We start from the raw sequence: 21,482 nt of genomic DNA, 5'->3' as shown, positions 1-21,482 counted from the left end.
ATCTGGTCTCGGGCCATTTCTTCCTCCTGTTGGTCCTTCTGTTTCATTCACAGAAGGTCTAGGGTTGCAAATTGACAAAACCGTACTGTGAGGGACGAGAGACCAGCTGAGAGTCCAACAGCAAAAAAGCATTTTAAACATCCCTGTAATTCGGGGGGTCCCCGGCAAGTTGTCCGATGTCAGTGTGACGGCTGGTCTCCCTGTGTGCTGGCAGCTGTGTCCCCTTAAGGAATCCTGAGGGGTGCGGCCACATCTCTGTAGGTTAGAGTTATGTATGCCAGCAATCTGTTTGCTTCATTCTGTGAAGACCTCCAAAAACTACGTTTACAGGCTTTTTAAAGAAACAGATAAATACATGCTTACAAAAGGAGCAAACCAACTGCTGCTCTGCATCCAGGTTTGCAGCGTCCTCTCCTGCCTGTCTTCACAGGCCTCGAACATTCTCTCTGTGCTCCCGGAACACCCCTCCTTCAGGGAAGAAACTATCACCTTGGCCCACTGTGCGCTGTCCCTGTGCCAGAACCCAGAATGAGCACTCTTCTCCCCAATTAACAGGACACGGGCCCCGAGTCAGGGCCACCAGTCGGAACCAGTGATGTCTGTGGCTCACACACTAACATGCCACGTGCCCCTGGAGCGGCCCAGCGGGCAACCCCGATCTCAGCTACTAAATGGGTTTAGGAGTCAAACCTGAGCCAGTGATTCAGGCTTGCTCACTCCTCTACCTCACATCCTCTTTCTTGGGGGAGAAAAAGCGTTTCAGTCAGCTTGCATTCAAAGAGGACCCAACAGCTCATGATTTCACCCTCACAACCACCAACCTGTGAGGAAGGTCCTGTCAGGTAGTGGGCGTGAGTGGTTTCATCAGGAGAGAATGCAAAGCAGTCTGCTCTTTCTATTTAAATGAAAATAGCTTTTCTAAAAATTATATTATAGATGCTCATTGTGGGAGAAATTTGACAGAAAAGCACAAGATGCCCTGAAATCGCACCATCAAGACACCCATGCTAAGCACTGCGAGGAACATCGTTCCACCCAACTCTACACGATCACACACACACACACACAATTTTATGTAAAGCGATTGCTCTGCATGTGTTGCTTTGTAACCTTTACTTGACAAAATAATTGGAGCATCTCACGGCAAAGAACATAGCTGTTCTTCGTCCTTTTTAGTAACTACCTGATGGTCCATTGTCTGCAGCTGCCACAATTTATTTCAGCAGGTCTTCCATATCTTATATTCTTTTATATTCTTATCCTCACAACAGCTAAAATCATATGAAGCACGAGGGCTGCGCACATTACGGACTCACAAGATTTGCCTTAAATTTTTGTCTACACGCCGTCACGCGGCCATGGCAGACTTCCTCAGTGTCCCTCCCGTTAGTTCTACCGCCAAGTGTTTCAGTCCTGCCTTCGTAACTCACCGTCCGGGAGGTGGGGGAGGAGAAACCTGTCTGGCAGCTTGGCCTTTTCCACTAAGGCAGCAGCACGTCTGATGGTGAACAAGTCCCATCAAACAAAATGTCAAGCTGCCGGTTCACTGAAAGGTACCGGAGTGTAACATGCTTTTATTGAGGTGAGAGGTGACCGTACCTCACGTTTCCCCTGCTGATAGACGTTACTGCTTCAAGACGGATTCCCTTGCCAGCTGAAGCCTGCAGAGAAGGTGATCCGCTTGCACAGGGCGGACATTGACTGGAAGATTAGCAAATGTGAGCTCCAGGAAGGTGACAGTAGCTACTGTCCCAACCAGGACATGGGAGTAGGGCTCAGCACTTGGACCCCTCAAGGAAAAGCAGGCCTGGTGGCCAGCTGCCTGGGTTTGAGGCTTGCTTCTGCCTCTGTCTGGCTTTGCAAGAATTAGGGTTTTGGACCACTGCGTGTTTGGGGTATTGGGGCAGCAGGCAAAGGATCCTTTACATCTACCTGAAGAAAAAGGAAGGGAGGAAACTGGGAAAGAGGAAGAAAGGGAAATAATACCTGTTGAGCAGTTAGGCCTAGACTTGACCTCACAACTGTTCTCTGAGGTAGGAGTTACACTATGCATTTTACAAATGAGAAGCCAGGGTTCAAAACAAGGTAAGTAAATTAACCAAGACCACAGCTAGTGAGTGAAGAGCTGAGTATAAAGGCAATAGGTTGACAAAAACAGTTTCAAGGATTCTAATACCTATGGGCAATGGTGGCTTAGAATTTATATATATATATATAAAAGGGGGGGGGGGTTTGAGGCTAGCAATTGGGTTGGAAATAGGTATTGGGGGAGGGGGGGCGTGCTTGAAGTACATTTGTCTAGCAGAGAAAAATACAGATAAGCGATACATCCAAATAAAGAACTTGAGAATAGGGGCAGCGTGGAAAGGAAACCAGCAGTAAGTAATCAACCTACTTAAATAGAGAACTGAAACTAAAGTACTGTTGTAGAAAAGAAGAAAAGTTAGGTTAAGAGGACTGACTATTCCTTTAGTTTTGCTCCCACCCTAAGCTCACACAAGACTAAAGGGGATTTTAAAAGAAACAGTCACCATAAATCTACAAGAACAGGAAGAACAAAAGTAAAGACAAAAGGGATAAGATTTTGGAAGCTGTACAGCAGATGGACAGTAGTAACTCAGCAGTTACTGGGCAGTGAGTGGAGAAGATTGGAGCCAACACGATTTATACCAACAGTCGCCAACCTTTCGGACCTCATGGGCCACCAGCTGGCGACCGCTAATTTATCCCACAGAAACTTCAAAGCCCCTGAAACTGACACCATCATACACTGGAGGGCAAGGGCAGCCGCCAAAACAAGGAAGGCTGGTGGCAGTTGTCTGGCAGCAATTAGGTCCCCGTACCATTTCCTCCATGAAGCACATGCTCTGTTCCCACCTCAGCAATAATTTACTCTCTGAAGAGGGTCACCAAGACCTTGGGATGAGAGAACCTGAGACAGAGTTGAAGGTAGGGGTAATAAAACAACAATGCAGTGAGCCCATGCATACTAACTAGTCCTGACACTTGAATCCTCCCTTTTCCCTACAGGCCAGAAAGTGAAAGGCTCTTAAGGAGAATCTAGCGCCAGAGAAAAGACCCCAAAATACCGTCCTATATAAGCTTCTCAAGAAACAACCCCGATGACCACAGCATCATCAGTAAGCTCCTTTGTTAGGGACTGAATGTGCCTCTCCCCGCCCCCCCCCCCCCCCCCCCATCCAGGTTCATATATTGAAGCTCCTCCCCTCCCCCATGTGACTGTATTTGGAGATAGTGCCTTCTTGGCAGTAATGTTCAGTGGGGTCATAAAGGTAGAGCCTTGATCCAATATTAGTGTCTTTCTAAGAAGAGAGAGAACAGGAGAGTGGGGTCACCAAAATGGTGACATAGCTCCCTTTTGACTTTGCTCCCCTTCGCAGAAAGAATGAACAATTCTTCTTGTCAAACATGGGCAAGACGGGGGGTTTTGAGAGGATTCTAGAAAACCGGTGGGCTAAAGCATGCCCTGCACCACTGAGACCAAACGTCACATGCGCAGGATAAGAGGCATAGCTTCCCACTGGCTACCTTGTCCCTCCCCCAGGCCCATGCGGGACCACCCAGAGGTCTCCTCTGAGCCTGGGTTCTTCCAACGGGAAGAGAGCCCAGGGCCAGCATCTAGCCTCCTCGCCATTGAGGCCACTTCATGGGCCCCCACTCTGGCCGTGCCCCATAGGAATGGCAGGAGCACCTGTGCGGCTTGAGCACTGGGAATCTGATTGTGATGGAGAAGGGAGGAGCGGCTGGTACCAACCAGCACTCAGATCTAGCAGACCCAGCTGTGAGAGGGCGGGGCTTACTCCTGATCCTCCGTTTTGTAACTGGACCCAAGCCCTCACCCAACCAATCAGGGTCAGCCAAAGCAGTGACATCACCACCCCTATAAAACCCATTGAACTGTTGTAATTTTCTCTCTCTCCTGCCATGCTATTGTCGGTGTTAAGTGGGACAGGGCTCGGACTAGTCCGAAATACAGGTTTTCTGCTATTGCATCGGCTCCCTGGTGATCTTTGGGGATCACAAAATCTGGGCACAACACCTGCAGTGTCCGAGGAGGAGTCCCAACCGCTGCCGCTGCATTGCTCATCTGCAGAGCCAAGGCAGCGACCGTCTGACCAGGCAGTCAGTGGGATGCAGGTCTACCTGACCCGGGTCTTCAAACAAAGAGCTTCGCCAGCTCCAGAGCCTGGTCTGCCCCACCCACCAGGGAGCTGAGTCACAGCTGAATGTAGCTCCCAGCTCCTCTCAACCATAGGGCCTAACTGGGTGCACCTGGAAGTTGTGTGGCCCGGCAACCAGCAGAGCTGAGCAGATGAGAAGCAGCAGAGCTGACCGCAGAGCAAAGCCAGGGAACTTGGGGAATGGGGCAGCTTGAATCAAGACCACAAATAGCCTTGTCCCCTTTGGAGCTGGTTCTCCCACTCCACCTTGGCAGGGAAACTACTTTATAGCCCTGCTCACTGCTGAATTCAGCCCTCAGCTACCCTACCCGGTAGCCTATCAGAGCCCATGGGAAGCCGCACAGCCCATCTGCCTGCTCTGCTCGCAGAGGCACTTGAACAGAGAGCACAGCCCATGGTTTTTTCCATCTGCAGAGCAGACCTAGCGGCCCTGACTGGCCAGGGAATTCAGTGCCGTCTTGTCTGATTCAAGTCCCCAGACAATGAGCTGTGCAGGGCATGAGGCCTGTGCTGCTGCCCTGTGAGGGCGGGGAAGCTCATGCATAGCCCCATCTACTGCTGAGCATGGTACCCAGTTCTGTCTGGTAATCCTGACCAGAGAAGCCAGGCAACTGCAGAACTCATCCTACAGCCTTGCTTGGGCAGAGAACCAAGCCAGCAGTCCTCTCTCATGGTTTTCAGTGAGAAACCCTCCACCCTAACCTTCAAGTTCAGGTGGTGGCCTCACCCCAAAATGGAAACTTTTATAAATATATTTTATTGATTTTTTACAGAGAGGAAGGGAGAGAAATAGACAGCTAGAAACGTCGACGAGCGAGAAACATCCACCAGCTGCTTCTTGCACACCCCCTACGGGGGATGTGCCCGCATCCAATGTACATGCCCTTGACCAGAATTGAACCTGGGACCTTTCAGTCCACAGACCGACGCTCTACCACTGAACCAAACCGGTTTCGACCAAAAATGGAAACTTTTAGCAAGCCCCACCTGCTCAAGGACATTACCAGCAGACCGAGCCAGAAGCCAAACAGCTGGCTGGTGATGAACTGCCTCTGCCAAAGGGTACCTCTAAGTTCTGAAAGATATCAATATAAGGAACCAAGGATTACAAAATAGGTAAAGGAAGTCAATAGAGCCCCAATAAACCTAAAGGAAAGGAGATCTAGGAACTGTCGAAGAATTCAGCATAATCTTCTTAAGGAAGTTTAATGAGCTAAAGGAACACATGGGCAACTAAACAAAATTAGGGAAACAATGCAGCAACAAAATGAGACGTTCAACAAAGGAATAGGAAGTATTAAAAAAAATACGTGAAATACTAGTATTATAGCTGAAAAAATACAACTAAAGAATCCAATAGGTAGCATCAAAAACAACCACGCAGAAAAAGAATCAGTGACATAGATGACAGGACATTTGAAACAATCCATTTAGAGGAATAATAGCAACAACAGATTGAGTGAAAAAGAGTGAAGAAAGCCTACAGGTCTATGGGACACAAACAAAATAAATAGAATAAATGAAAAAAAATTTTAGAAATATACAACCTCCCAAGATTTAAGCAGGAAAAAACAGAAAATCTGAACAGACCAATAACTAGTGAGGAGATTGAATCAGTAACTTAAAAAAAAATAATAATCTCCCAACAATAAAAACTCAGGCCCAAATGGCTTTATTGGGGAATTTTACCAAACATTTACTAGTAAAGAAGAATTAATGCCAATCCTTCTCAAACTCTTCAAAAAAGAAATCAAAGGAAACACTCCCAAACACATTTTATGAGGCTGGAATTACCCTGATACCAAATCCAGAAAGGGACACTATCAGAAAAGAAAAATACAAGCTAATATCTTTGCTGAACATAGATGCAAAAATTCTCAGTAAAATACTAACAAACTGAACTCAGGAACACATTAAAAGGATAATTCAGCATAATTAAATGAGATTTATCTCTGGGATTAAAGGATGGTTAAAAATATGCAAGTCAGCCGGAACCTGTTGGCTCAGTGGATAGAGCGTAGGCCTGCGGACTGAAAGGTCCTGGGTTCGATTCCGGTCAAGAGCATGTACCTTGGTTGCGGGCACATCCCCTGGGGAAAAGGGGGTTTTCAAGAGGCAGCTGATCAATGACAATCTCTCATCAATGTTTCTAACTCTCTATCCCTCTCTCTTCCTCTCTGTGAAAAATCAATAAAATATTTTTTAAATATGCAAATCAATGTGATAGATTACATTAATAAAATGAAAGAAAAAAGGTATGTGATCATTTCTATTGATGCAGAAAAAGCATTAGACAAAATTCAATATTTGTTCATGACAAAAACACTAACAAGTATAGAAGGAACTTTCCTCAACCTAATAAATATAAGATAAGCCCACAGTTTATGGCATATTAAATAGTGAAAGATTGAAAGCTTTTCCTCTAAAATCAGGAACAAAACAAAAGTGCCACTCCTGTACCCTATTCCACACAGCACTGGAAGTCCTAGCCATAGCAATCAGGCAAGAATCAGACATCAGAATTGGAAAGGAAGAAGTAAAACTGTCTCTATTTGCATATGACATGAATATATATGCATGTACAATCCTAAAGACTCCAAAAGAACCTATCAGATAAAAATCAATTAAGTTCAGTAAAATTAAATTATACAAAAGTCAGTAGCATTTCTATACAGCAGGTCCCTGAATTATATAATGTCATTTCATTCAACATATATCAAGAGATATTCCACAGAGGTAAACAAAATCACTAGCGGAGAAAAACACACAGCTAAAATGAAAAACTCAGAAAATCAGAGGACCAATCCATGAGGTCCAACAACTGAATGAACATTAGGAGTTACAGGATAATGGAACAGAGAGGAATAGGGAGATGGGACTCTATAACAAAACCATTCAAGATAGTTTCCCAATTCTAAAGGATATGAATTTCCAGCTTGAAACGGAATTGTGATTTTCAAGTGTGATAGCTTGAAAACACACCCTCACTGAAGTGTGGACTGTGAAACCTCAGGACACTAGAGAGCAAAAGAAGATAACTTTGGAAAGGGCTGTGGAACAAGTTTTATATATGCAAAGGATGAGGAAAGAAAATGCTTTTGGATTTCTAAACAACAACACTGAAAGCAAAAAATAAATGAAGCAATGCCTTCAAATTCTAAAGGGAAAAATTATCAAATTCTATTGTCAGCCTAATTATCAACTATAGGGAAGAATACAGATATTTTCAGATACTTAAGGTCTCAAAAAAATTTACTTCCCCTGTGCTCCTTCTCAAGAAGCTATAAAGGATGTGCTCTACTCCAGCAAAGGAGTGAACCCAGAAAGAAGATGCTACTAGAGACAAGATAAAAGATGACAGAGGAGACCAAATCCTCTGGAGGATGATGAAGGGAAATTCTAGAATGATGACTGACCCCACTGCAGAGTGGAACAAATCCAGACTAAAGCGAGGCGACTCAAGACTCACACATGTTGAGGAATGTCTCCCCATTGCAACTGTACTCTCTTTGTAACCTGAGCCCAGAATGCCCACGTGAGCCTGCTCCCAATCCTCATCTGTACCCAGCTAGTCTTTGCCACTTGCTGATGAAGTCTGTGCTCACCTCTTCTTGCCCTGCTGCCTGAATCCTCGGGGGTCAATTATGATGAGATCAGACACAGAAAACATAAAGCAGCCTCCTGTCCCTGGCCGTGTTTCTGCCAGACATCCAGTAACTGCCCCAATCAGCAGACCTGACAGACACCTATATTTCCAGAGACTCGCTCACAAGCCTACTCAGTGACTTCTCCAGAGGAGGCACTTGGGAAGTCTCAGGGTAGCTGAAGCCAGACGATGGCCAGTCTCTGGTCAGCTCATCTCCTGGGAGCCTTCCTTACACAGCTGGGCAAAGCTATGAAAATGCACACACACAGACGGACAGACAGACATAGGAAAGATCGACACATAGTCAGACGATGGAGAGGTAGGGGGTTGTGATTGTGGAGGTGCATCCAGGGGGGCTCTTCTAAGGTTGTGATGAGAACACGAGTTTATTTACTTCTCTTCATACTTTATACACTCTGAAATTTCTAACATGTCTTTGTTATTTAAAAGGTTAAAAATACAGTATAAAATAAATGTTATATATATGCCTAAATGACCATTATGACTGAACAACCGGATGGCCAGACATTAGCTATGATGCACACTGACCCAGACCTTGCTGCTGGGGCCCTGACAGCCCCAAATCTGGTTCATCCGCACTCTGGAACCAGACAGGAGCCTGATTCCTTGTGGGAATCGGCTGTTGGTTAGCTTGCTGCTGGGTCCAACCTCTCTCGGTCCCTACTCCCAGCCGGCTGCCCCCACCCCCCAACTGCCCTTGGTTGGGGTGGAGGGCTGGCCAGCCACCCTCCCATCGTCCCTCCCCCAAGCAGACTGTCCACCCCCAATCGGCCCTGATCGCTGGTTAGGCGAGGGACCCCACCTGTGCACTAATTTGTACACTGGGCCTCTAGTATAATAATGCACTGGGACAGAAAGTCAACTAAAAGAAAATATTAGGAAATAGAAGAAACAGGGAAGAAAGGAATGAGTACACTAATTTCCTCATAGTTCATAGCAAGAATCAATAGATTCAACTTCATTTTTTAGCTTGATAAGTCAAGAAACAGAGGTTAGAGCCATAATTGATCATTAACAGAAAAACCAAAAACAGCCTATAAACTTTGAATTTGCAAGAAGAACAGCAGGGGAGAAAGGTACAGAAAGGACCATAGAGCAGAAAAAATGAGGCCAGGAGATCTGCAAAGGATACAAACTTTACTGCATTATTTTATTTTACTTTGGAAAATAGAATTTAAAAAAAGGAAAGTAATAATGTAAATAAAGAAAATCACAAGGAAGTATTAAAGACAAAACAAAAATATAATAGTATTAAGACCAAACATATACTTGCAATTTTAACAAATTAAGTAGAACAAATCCATATTAGATCAAATAATAAAATTCAATTATATGTTGATATGAGATAGTTAAGATACTGGGAAATGGAAATTAATAGGTACCTAACCAATAATGTATTAAATATTGACCAAAAGCAAAAGCTGGTATTATTTTCATATCAGACAAAGCTGAAGTTGAGGCTTTAATACTTTAATACTTTAAAACAATTTACAAATATTAAAACTGTAAAAGAAATCTATCACGGGATAGCTAATGATCTACAAAGCCGTCATAACTGTCATAAATCATATGTGCTATGTTACATTATCAATATTTAGAAACGGTTAAAGTGTAATTTTCATAAAGGTCAAAATTCTGACTTTCAGGCAAATATAAAAAGAACACCTGGCAAAGAATTTGTTTAACAAAGAGGGAACCAGGAAGACGTTAAAACCGGTCAAAAGACCATCTGAGAAGCTAAGATAGGTATAGGTAGTGAACAGATTATAGGTTTAGATACAAAACTGGTTAATATCCAACAGGGCCATAAACCATAACCTTGGGGTTATCTATTCCTCTGGCCAGCAGTGATTTCCATCTCTACCTGAAAACCATCTGCAAGCTAACCCCTGCCCTGCAGCCTTGTGAAATCCCTAGTAAACAGAGTCAAGCCCAGCATTACACTGAAAGGGACACGTAGCTTCTCTTCTGCCTATTTCCAAGTTCCTGATAACTCTTCCTGTAAACGTTAAAAAAGCGCGCACACACACACACACACACACACACACACACACACACACAAAACCTAGCCCTAACCGGTTTGGCTCAGTGGATAGAGCTGATTCAAGGGTCCCAGGTTTGATTCTGATCAAGAGTATATACCTTGGTTGCAGGTACATCCCCAGTAGGGGGCGTCCAGGAGGCAGCTGATCGATGTTTCTCTCTCATCAATGTTTCTGACTTTATCCCTCTTCCTTCCTCTCTGTAAAAAAATCAATAAAAATATACTTAAAAAAAATAAACCCTAGACATGCAGCAAAATGAACAAAAGAATAGCAATGGGAGATAGCCACCTCTGTCAGAGTCAATCAAACATTTTTTCAGTAAGTAAAAATTAGAGCAGGGGTTAAGATCTCAAATGCCTGCAGGGCCAAGGTTTAAGAAAGTAGGTTTAAGAACAAGAACCACCACCACCACAAGGATAGTAGACTAAGGTGGGAGAACATGCTTTAAGCAAGTTGTGGTGATTCTCTGTCTGTTGTCTCAGAATTTTGGCTGAAGTCCCAAGCTGAGGGTGGTAACTACAGAGACCTCCACTTCTGCAGAGAGCTGAAATCTAACTAAAGATAGGAGCTGAATAATCTATAGCAAAACCAATAACACAGTAAACAAGAGCAAATTCAGTCCCCAGGGCACCTCCAGCCCACTAAGAGAAGATTGAACTGGGGAAGAAGAATTCTTTGAAGGAAATTCATGGGAGAAGAAAAAGGAGGGAGAGGCCTCCCCTGAGACAACTAAGGAGTCTCCAAGACAACCACTAAGCAAGATGGGGAGTGCCTGGGAGGGAGCGCCAGATGGCTCCCTCCAGTGGTAGAAATGCATGGGCTGATCTTGGTGGGACCTACTTCAGATTGAAAGAAATACATAGAATGAAAGTAAAGAGATAGAAAGGATTTCATGCAAATGGAAATTTTAAAAGTCTGGGTAGCAATACTTATATCAGACAAAATAAACTTGAAAACAAAGGCTGTAGCCTGGCTGGTATGGCTCAGTGATGGAGCATCAACCTATAAACCACGAGGTCACAGTTCGATGCCAGGTCAGGACACACACACACACACACACAATATAGCCCTAACCCCGGTCTCAGGCCCAATCCCCAGTCTGGGTCATGCAGGAGGCAGCCGATCAAGGATTCTCTCTCATCAATGATGTTTCTATCTCTCTCTTTCTCCCTTCCCTTCCTCTCTGAAATGAATAAAAAATCTATTTTTTTTTTTAAATAAAAATAGCTGAAACTGGTTTGGCTCAGTGGATAGAGCCTTGGCCTGTGGACTGAAGGATCCCAGGTTTGATTCCCATCAAGAGCCTGTACCTTGGTTGTGGGCACATTCCCAGTAGGGGGTGTGCAGGAAGCAGCTGATGGCTGTTTCTCTCTCATTGATGTTTCTAACTCTCCATCCTCTTCCTTCCTCTCTGTAAAAAATCAATAAAAATATATTTTAAAACAAATAAAAATAAAATAGGGCTGTAACAATAGACAAAGAAGAGTATTTCATAATGACAAAGCAATCAATCCAACAAGAGGATATAACTCTCATAAACATTTAGGCACCAATGGAGGAGCACCCAAATACAGAAAGCAAATATTGAGAGACATAAAGGAAGAGATTGACCGTAATAGTCACAGAGGGAAATGTTAACATCCCCATTGACTTCAAAGGATGGATCAGCCAGACAGAGTATCAATACGGAAGCAGTGTCCTTTAATGACACTAGACAAGATGAACTTAAACTGATGTTTTCAGGACATTTCACCCCAAAGCAGCAGAATATACATTATTTTCAAGTGCACGAGGAACATTTTCCTGAATAGACCATATGTTAGACTACAAAACTAGTCTCAAAAAATTTCAGAAGACTAAATCATATCAAACATCTTTTCCAACCACTGTGGTATGAAACTGGGAAATCAACTACAAGAAAACTGAAAAACATACAAACATGTGGAGGCTAAGTAATATACTACTAAACAATGAATGGGTTACCAACAAGATCAAGTTAAGAAATAAAAAAATACTTGAAACATAAAAATTAAAACAAAATAATGCAAAATCTATGGGACACCACCAAAGCAATTCTAAGAGGGATATATATATAGCAGTACCTGTCCACATCAAAAAATAGAAAATCTCAAATAATCTAACCACACTCAAAGAAACTAGATAAAGAAGAACAAACAAAGCCCAAGGTGAGTAAAAGGAAGGAAATAATATCAGAGCAGAAATAAATGAAAGTTAAAAAAAAAAAAAAGTGGGAAAAAATCAAAGAAACCAAGAGCGGTTCTTGAAAAAGATAAAATTGTTAAACCTTTAGCCAAACTAAAGATAGACAAACAGATAGAGAAAGAGAAAGGGAGGGAGGCGGAGGGGAGGGGGGGAGAAAGAGAGAGTTCAAATAAATAAAATAAAAAATTAAAGAGGAGAAGTGACAACCAACATTACAGAAATACAAGGGATTATCAGGAAATACTATGAACAATTATATGCCAACAAATTGGAAACATGGAAGAAATGGATAAATTCCTAGAAACATAATACAGTTTTCTAAGGCTGAATCAGGAAGAAACAGAAAAATCTAAAACAGTCTAATAACAAAAATGAATCAGTAATCCAAAAACACTCATTAAAACAAAAAAGCCCTGGACCCAGCTTGTTTGATAGGTGAATTTTACCAAACAATCAAAGAAGAATTCACACCAATTCTTCACAAACTATTAAAAAATATCAAAGAGAGGGAGGGCTTCCAATCTCATTTTATGAGGCCAGTTTACCCAATATCAAAACCACACAAACACACTACAGAAAAATTACATAGGCCAATATCCCTGATGAAAATAGATGCAAAACCCTCAACAAAATATTAGCAAATTAAATTCAGCAATACTTGAAAAAGATCATATACAATGATCAAGTGGGATTCATACCCAGGTTGTAAGGCAGGTGCAATATCTGCAAATCAGTTAACATGATTCACCACACAAACAAAACAAGGGGTAAAAATCATATGACCACATCAGTAGATGCAGTAAAAGCATTTGACAAAAAGCAAGCATCCATTTATGAAAACATTTTTTTGGCCTGGCTAGTGTTTCTCAGTGGTTATATTGTCAGCCTGCACACCAAAGGGTCATGGGTTTGAATCCCAGTCAAGGGCATGTACTTGGGTTGCAGGTTCAATCCCTAGTCCTGGCTGAGGCACATGTGAGAGGCAACCAATTGATATATCTCTCTCATGTTGATGTTCCTTTCTTTCCCTTCCTCCCTCCTTCCTTCAAAAAAAATTGATGGAAAAATATCCTCAGATATTTTATTTAACAAAAAATAATTCTCAGCAAAGAGGAAACATACCTCAACATAATAACGGTCATATATGACAAACCCATAGCTAACCTCATATTCAATGGTGAAAAGCTGAAAGCTTCTTATTCAAGATTAGGAACAAGATAAGGAATCTATTTTCACCACTTTAATCAACACAATATTGGAAGCACTAGCCACAGCAATCAGACAAGAAATGAAGGCATCCAAACTGAAAAGAAGTAAAACTTATTAATTGCAGATGACATGATACTCTATATAGAGAATCCTAACAATCCCACCGTAAAACTATTACAGCTAATAAGTGAATTCTGTAAAGTGGGAGGGTTGCATTTTTATATACCAATAACTATAATAAATAAATTAAAATAACCCCAAAAGGAACAAAGTATCAAGGAATAAATGTAACCAAAGAGGTAACAGACCTGTAATCAGAAAACTATAAGATATTAAAGAAGGAAATAGAAGAAGATACAAATAAATGGAAGGATATTCTGAGCTCATTGAGAAGAATAATTAACATAATTAAAATGTCCATACTACCCAAAGCAATACATCTATAGAGATTTAATGCAATTCTTATCAAAACTCCAATGGCTATAGAACTAGAGCAAATAATCCAAAAATTTACATGGAACCACAAAAGACTTCGAATAGCCAAAGCAATCTTGAGAAAGAATAACAAAGTTGGAGGTATCATGCTACCTGATATCAAATTATAGTACAAGTGAATAGTAATAAAAAAAATCATGGTACTGGCATAAAAACAGATACATGGATTAATGAAACAGAACTCCAAAATAAACCCATACTTATATGGTCAAACTATGATAAAGGAGGCAAGAATATACAATAGGGTAAAGACAGTATCTTCAATAAACGGTGTTGGGAAAGCTGGACAGGTACATGCAGAAGAATGGAACTGGATCACTTTCTTATATACCATATACAAGAATAAACTCAAAATCAATTAAAGGCAAAAACTCCTAGAAGAAAACATGGGCAGTAAATTCTTTGGCATTGCTCTTAGTAATAATTTTTTTGGATATGTCTCCTCCAGCAAGGGAACAGAAAAAAAAATAAACAAGTGGTACCACATCAAATTTAAAAGGTTTTGCACAATTGAAGGAAACTAAAGAAATGAGAAGACAACCTAGTGAATGGAAAAGATATTTGCTGGAGATACATCAGATAAGGGATTAATATCCAAAATATATAAGGAACTCATACAAATTAACACCAAAAACATAAATAAATAAATAAATAAATAAAATTTCAACAATCTGACTTAAAAAAAAGTGGGCAGAGGACCTAAATAGATATTTCTCCCAAGAGGACATACAGATAGATGGTCAATAGACATATGAAAAGATGCTCAACATTACTAATCATCAGGGAAATGCAAATTAAAATCACAATGAGATATCACCTGACCTCTATCAGAATGGCTATTCATCAATAAACAATAAGCATTGGCAAGTATGTGAAGATAGAGAACTTTCATGCACTGTTAGTGGAATTGTAAATTGGTACAGCCACTGTGGAAAAGAGTGCTACCATATGACCCAGTAATTCCACTTCTGGGTATTTATCCAAAGAAGTCCAAACATCAATTCAAAAAGGTATGTGCAGCCCTATGTTCACTGCAGCATTATTTACAACTAGTGGCCTGATGCATGAAATTCATGGACAAAAGGGGGATTTTCCCCTCAGCCTAGCCTGCACCATCTCCAACTGGGGACCCCTTGGGGGATGTCCAACTGCCAGTTTAGACATCCCTCTCACAATCTGAGACTGCTGACTCATAACCGTTCACCTGCCTGCCTGCCTGCCTGAATGCCCCTAACCTCTCTGCCTGCCTGCCTGCCTGATTACCCTTAACTGCCCTCCCATGATGGCCTGATCTCGCCCACCAATGGCCCTCCCCTGCTGGTCTGATTGCCCCTAACTGCCTTTGCCTTGGCCCCCACCACCATGGCTTTGTCTGAAAGGAAGTTGGATGTCAGGAAGATGGCCGGTCAACCGGGTATAATTGGCATATTACTTTTTTATTAGTATAAATAGATTATATAGGATAGGATTGCTTAAATGGGGGAAAAAGCCTTTTTCAGCAGGAGATGCTCTTGGCAGACAAAAATACATAATTCCTATATCTGGACTGATAGCCAGCCATATGCACTATACTGCCAAAACGGTCATTAAAAAAGTGAACCGCTTTCTTACACCTTACACCAAATAGCTGTTGCCCTTAAAACCCTTCCTCAGCCCCCACCTTAGGTTCTGCCTTCACAGTTCACCCAGATTAGGTTCTGATTAGCCATGACAACCCAGCCCTGACTGCAGGACTGATTTCCGGTGTTCAATCGAGCCTTGGGTCATTACGGACGCTGGGTTTTTATATATTAGGATAGCCAGATATGGAAGCCACCTATGTCCAATGAAAGACAAAAGGATAAAGAAGAGATGTCCAGGCCAGCATGGCTCAGTGGTTGAGGGTCAACCCTTGAACCAGGAAACCATGGTTTGATTCTAAGTCAGGGCACAAGCCTGGGTTGTAGACTTGATCCCCAGTGTGGGATGTGCAGGAGGTAGCCAATCAATGATTCTCTCCTATTATTGATGTTTCTATCTTGCCCTCTTCCTTTCTTCACCAAAACCAATAAAAATATTTTTTAATATTTTGGAATATTACAGTAGAACATTACTCAGCCATAAAAAGAATGAAATCTTGCCATATGTGACAGCATGATGGACCTAAATATAGGGTATTATGCTAAGAGAAATAAGTCAGACAAAGATATAAAAACTCATAGATATAAAGAAAAGAATGATTGCTAGAAAGGGTGGTTTGGTAGCGGGGGCAGGTAGGGAAATGGGAAAAATAATTAAGATATATAAACTGCCAGTTATAAAAAAAAAATAGTCATGTGAATAAGGTAATATAAGTAATAGCATAATCACTATGCCTGGTGTCAGTTGGGTACTAATGGTGGTGATCACTTCATAAGTTATATAAATGTCTAATCACTATGTTGTACAACTGAACTAATATAATATTGTGTACCAGCTGTAATGGAAAAGTAAAAAAGAAAATTAAAGATAGTGACATTCTGTTCATGCTCCATTCACTCAACCTATTTAATTAGCATGGGCAACACCAGATTTCTATTTTAAATTGAATATTAAAGAATTTAATAACAAGTACTTAACAATCACATTGTTTTAATAATTCATTATCCCCTTTGACAACAGACACATTCTCTTTTGCATCAAGATGTTAGTGCCCAGGGTAGAACTTGACATTGCTCTGTAGAGAGAAGTTAGCCTTGACTCCTTAGACTAGGATTACATGGTGGTGAAATCGTTTTCAACCACAGGAAATTTAGAATGGGTTACGGTTAGAGATCATCTATGTATTTGGTGTGTAAAGTCTCACTTTTCAGAATATGTGTCATTTTACATTGACAGTTTAAGTTTGTTATTCCAATTTAAAATATGCAACAGAAATGTAGACTTATGATTTCAAGTTGAAAGATACAAGAGAATTTGACTAAATTTCTAAGCAATGCTGGAGTATTGAAGACAACATGAAATGTGCCGTATTTAAATTTTTACCTATTAGACTTATAAGGAATTTTATAAATACTTAAAGTGGTCCAAACCACTTGGCAAGGTTTGGCTTGTGGAGATCATAAATGGCCCAATCAGGCCTTTGAAGTGCACAAGAGAAAGATCAACTCTATTGAGTTTCTAGAGTTTTAAATGTGACTTAAAACATGTAAGTGCGTTTTATTAACCAAGTTGAGAATGGGGCTGATTTAGAAGATTTGTGCTTACACCACACACCCAGTACGGAGACGTGCAGGGAACCACAGCACATGTGCATGATCTGCCCTCTCCCTGAATACTTCTCTCCCTAGTGGGCTCTGCAACTTGCAGAGCAAGTTTGGCTACCTTGAGAAAGTTAACATTCTAAAGCTGCCCCCAGGGGCCAGCTGACCACATTCCTTTACTACCAGGAACTGATTAGAGCTGGGAAACCTGGGAAACCTAGAGGAATGCCCTCAATGAGAGGAATCCAGAACCCTCTAGGGGGAGGACCGTGAAGGGTGAACAAGAGTTTCCAGGGGTGCAGGGTGCAGGGAGAATCACCAGCCGGAGAGAAGCTCAGAAAGCTGAGTGTGCAGCTGGAGCAGGTGGGAGGGCTGGCCCACCCTACAAAGGTTTCTCAACCCAGGATGTAAATACTGGTTTTTGAAAGAAACTGACCAAAAAATAAAAGAGAGACCTAGCCGGTTTGGCTCAGTAGATAGAGCCTCAGCCTGTGGACCAAAGGGTCCCGGCTTTGATTCTGGTCACAGGTTCCTCCCCTCCCCGGCCTTGGTCCTGACCAGGGCACTTGCAGGAGGCAACCAATTGATGTGTTTCTCTCACATCAATGTTTCTCTCTTTCCCTCTCTCTTCCACTCTCTAAAAAAATCAATGGGAAAAAAAATATTCTCATGCGAGGATTAACAACATCAAAAAGAATGAAGGGAGAGAAGGCATCTGAGAATTCAAAATGGAGCAGCCAATGGACCAAAAGGAGGGGAAGGATGGGACACAGAACTGCAAAGGCTGTCCTCACCGCATTGGCTCAGGCACAATGACAGTGTTTTTACAAGCCTACGGAAAGAAGCAGGCCTGGGGGCTCACCGGCTGCCCTCCAGAGCTGCCCAGGCCTGGGACCACACCTCCTCCCGCTTTGTATTCCCGGAGCCTGGCTCCCAGGAGGAGATGGCGGCTGCAGAAATGGCCGGAGTGGAGTCCTGCTCCCGCTCTGGAATTAGGAAGATTATTGGAAAGAAGCTGGAGACCTCAGCTCATTGAACAGACAGTCCCCAACTCACAACTGTTTGACTTTACGATGGTGTAAAGGGGCTACACTTTCAATAGAAGCTTGGATTTTCATCTTCACCCAGGCTAGTGATATACAATACAGTAAGTACCCTTCCATGATGCTGGGCGGCCACAGCCAACGCTCCCAGACAGCCACGTGATCAGAGGGTAAACAACCAATACCCTACCGTGTAGTATTAAATGCGTTTTTGACTAAGGATGTGTTCCAAACTTAGGATGTGTTCATCCGGACATCACCCCATCGTAAGCTTCATCTGCATTGTGGTCAGTCAACGCTTGCTTTACGTTTGATGACTTGCTTTTAAAACTAATTTGGGAGCTTTTGACGTTATGTTTTACCTAAAAAGTCTTCTATACTTTCTTTTTTTTTAATTATATTTTATTGATTTTTATTATATATTTTTTAGATTTTTTATTATATTTATTGATTTTTTACAGAGAGGAAAGGACATGGATAGAAAGTCAGAAACATCGATCAGCTGCCTCCTGCACACCCCCCACTGGAGATGTGCCTGCAACTGAGGTACATGCCCTTGACCGGAATCGAACCTGGATCCATAGGCCAACACTCTATCCACTGAGCCAAACCAGTTTTGGCAAGTTTTCTATGCTTTCAAATGTCAGCATCTATCTCCTACTTTAACCTCTGGGGGCCTTTTTCCTGATGTTTATTCTCCCTGCCTCTCTGACCAGGACAGGATGGCCCTGCCTGCCTGCCTGCCTTGGCTCCTATGACACACATTACACAACTGAACATTCCCACTGTTTCCCCTCCTCCCCTCCGTCCTCCCCTTCCTACAGGCACAGCACATCCACTCCGATCAGCTGTGAACCTATCAGTGACAAGCGTGTCCCCTTTTCATGAACTCCGATCACCCACTCCCGATTGCATCCTTGGCATTTTTACGGTAACGGCCCACTGTCACCCCAAAGTCACCTGAAGTTAAACTTGACTTCTTCCCCACAGGAGCTGCCCGCCCGACTTCTGTTAACAGCTTTAGCATCCTTCCAACCACCCAAACCAAGCATGTCAAACTGTGCCCACTTCCTTCCCTTCCCCCAGTCCCCACGGCATCCAGTATCCGTAGGTGATTACAGAGTTCTTTCCTCAAAATTTCTCCAGTAACCCCCTGGCCATGGGCAAGGAGACACCTGATTGGTGGAGCTGCTCTTATAGCAATCAGGGGCAAAGCAGACATGCAGTCCTTTGTTCATCCCAGCTTGATGCCTGTTTTGGTGGCCAGAGCTGTTTCATGCCTGAGGCACATTAAAAAAATACATTTTCTCTAGCAGTCATTTGAATTTTCACTGTCGTGACCACTTTTTAAGGTTCACATTGCATCTGCTCCTAAAGGATCTATATGCCTCCATTTTCTCTGACCGATCACATCAACTGTCCCATAACAATAGTAAAAACAATGGCCAACATGTACTAAGCATTTACTTTGTAGCAGGGTTTGTTCTAAGGATGATTATATATATATTGATATATATATATATATATATCCCCATTCATTCAGTACTCACAGCAATCCTCATTTGTTATTCTGATTTTATAGATGAGAAAACCTGAGGCACAGAGAGGTTAAGGAACTTGCCCAAGAACACACAGCAGGTGCGTGGAGCAGTAGGATGACATAGGCTGTCCATTGTCCGTACGATGTAGGCTGAACGACATCTTCCCAAAGGGGCCTCCACTTCATTCTCTCTTCTTAGCCTACATTCATGTCAATGGAACTCTTGCCTTTCCCTTGGGTAAACTGCCGTGTTTTCCCTCTCCTGCCCTCCCAGATCCTCCTCGACCTTCTCTGCCCTCCTGTCCCACCCTCCCAGGCACAACTCCACCAGCCCTCCTTCCATCCTCCTTCCATCCTCCTTCCTTCCACACCCCCCTTGGGCCATCTCAATCGCTGTGGTCTCTGCTGCCTCTGGACTCTGCTGCTACTGTCAGCGACTCTCCTCAGCCCTGCAGAGGTGCAAACAGCATCCATCTTTTGGGGAACATAGGTTCTCAAGGGGGAGTTTTGGCACGGCTTGATTTGAGGGGCTATTTCGGTATGGAAGATATTTTGAAGCAGCAGGAGCTGGACAGTCATATCTAAATAGAAATGCCTGTTGTTTTTGCTTTTTGTTTTATATTTTATTGTATTTCTATTACCAAGAAATATTTATAAGAGAGATCCTGAATTCTCACCCTTTCCCTGCCCCTCAACCCCTCTCTCCCTGAGCCGGGCTGGTGCTCAGGAATGCAGGGGGGCAGGGTCTGTGGCATGCATGACTTGACCATTTACCCCCCTTAGATACTTCCATATTCTTAACTAGGATATGCAAGCACATGGTACAGAATTCCAAAGATGCAAAGGCTATAACGAAGTCCCCTTTATAGCCTGTCCCCAGCCCTGTCCTCTGCCAAAGTCACCCCGTCTCCTTAGAGACAGTCAATGCATGTGCAAGTATATCAGTATACGTGCCTGATTTTTTTAAAGATGAAGGTTCAGTCATTTTGCTTTCTGACATTGTAATTAACAAGGCACAGTCATTACAAGTTATCTCGATGTCGGGGGAACTAGCGTTTAATGGGTGTGGAGTTTCAGTGCTGTAAGATGAAAAGAGTTCTGGAGATACGCTGCACAACATGGTGAATTAACACCACCGAGCTGTGCCCATGAAAATGGTTGATGGCAAATTTAATGCTATGGGTTTTCACCAGAATTTTGAAGCGTGATCCTGATGTCAAAAATGGTGGCATTCATATTGTTGGCTAGGACAAGGGTCTCCAGGGTTGGGCCATTCTTACTAAATGCTATTCTTTTGAAATGGTAAAATGTAGCACAGTACTTTGGAGACAGGCTATAGACGGGATAAGCTTGACAAGAACTCAGCCTGGTATGTGTAGCCAACTGCAAAGAAGAAGTCAACGTGTAATGGACCAAACAGTGTATACAAGCAATGACTAAGCCTCCCTTCAGGGAGGCAGAGCTTTGGATAGGAATCCCCTGTCTCCTTTCCTTGCTCTAAGTAAAACAAAACAAAACAAAACAAAACAAAACTACAGCCATGTCTCGTTATTTAATAGAGCACCTCAAGTGACGAACCCGTGGAATTCAGTAACAATATGTCAGGCATCTCCCCGCGCAGCTCTCTGTAGAGCGACTATGTCTTACACATTTCTGTGCCTCTGCTCCCCAGCGCCCGGAGCTGGTCCAGGGTCTGGGTCATAGCTGACACTCAATAATCTGATTTAAGGAGGTGGGGGGTGCTTAAATCAGAAAACCTCACTTGAGAGCAAGTGAGGGAGCCACGTGAGGAGCAGAGTGGGAGGAGGAGGGCAGGAGAGGGGAAAGGGAAAGGAAT

The 21,482-nt window shown here is 42.7% G+C and overlaps 1 pseudogene; it reads left to right on the top strand.

Annotated features, from left to right (window-relative positions):
• Positions 1-19,253: 19,253 nt before the first annotated feature.
• On the top strand, positions 19,254-19,398 carry LOC118711968 (annotated as a pseudogene).
• Positions 19,399-21,482: the final 2,084 nt, after the last annotated feature.

Source organism: Pipistrellus kuhlii, unplaced genomic scaffold (genome assembly GCF_014108245.1).
Source record: "Pipistrellus kuhlii isolate mPipKuh1 unplaced genomic scaffold, mPipKuh1.p scaffold_m20_p_8, whole genome shotgun sequence".
NCBI classification, from domain to species: Eukaryota; Metazoa; Chordata; class Mammalia; order Chiroptera; family Vespertilionidae; genus Pipistrellus; species Pipistrellus kuhlii.
The sequence above is the reverse complement of the archived record's forward strand: the minus strand, read 5'-3'. Positions and strand labels throughout refer to the sequence as shown.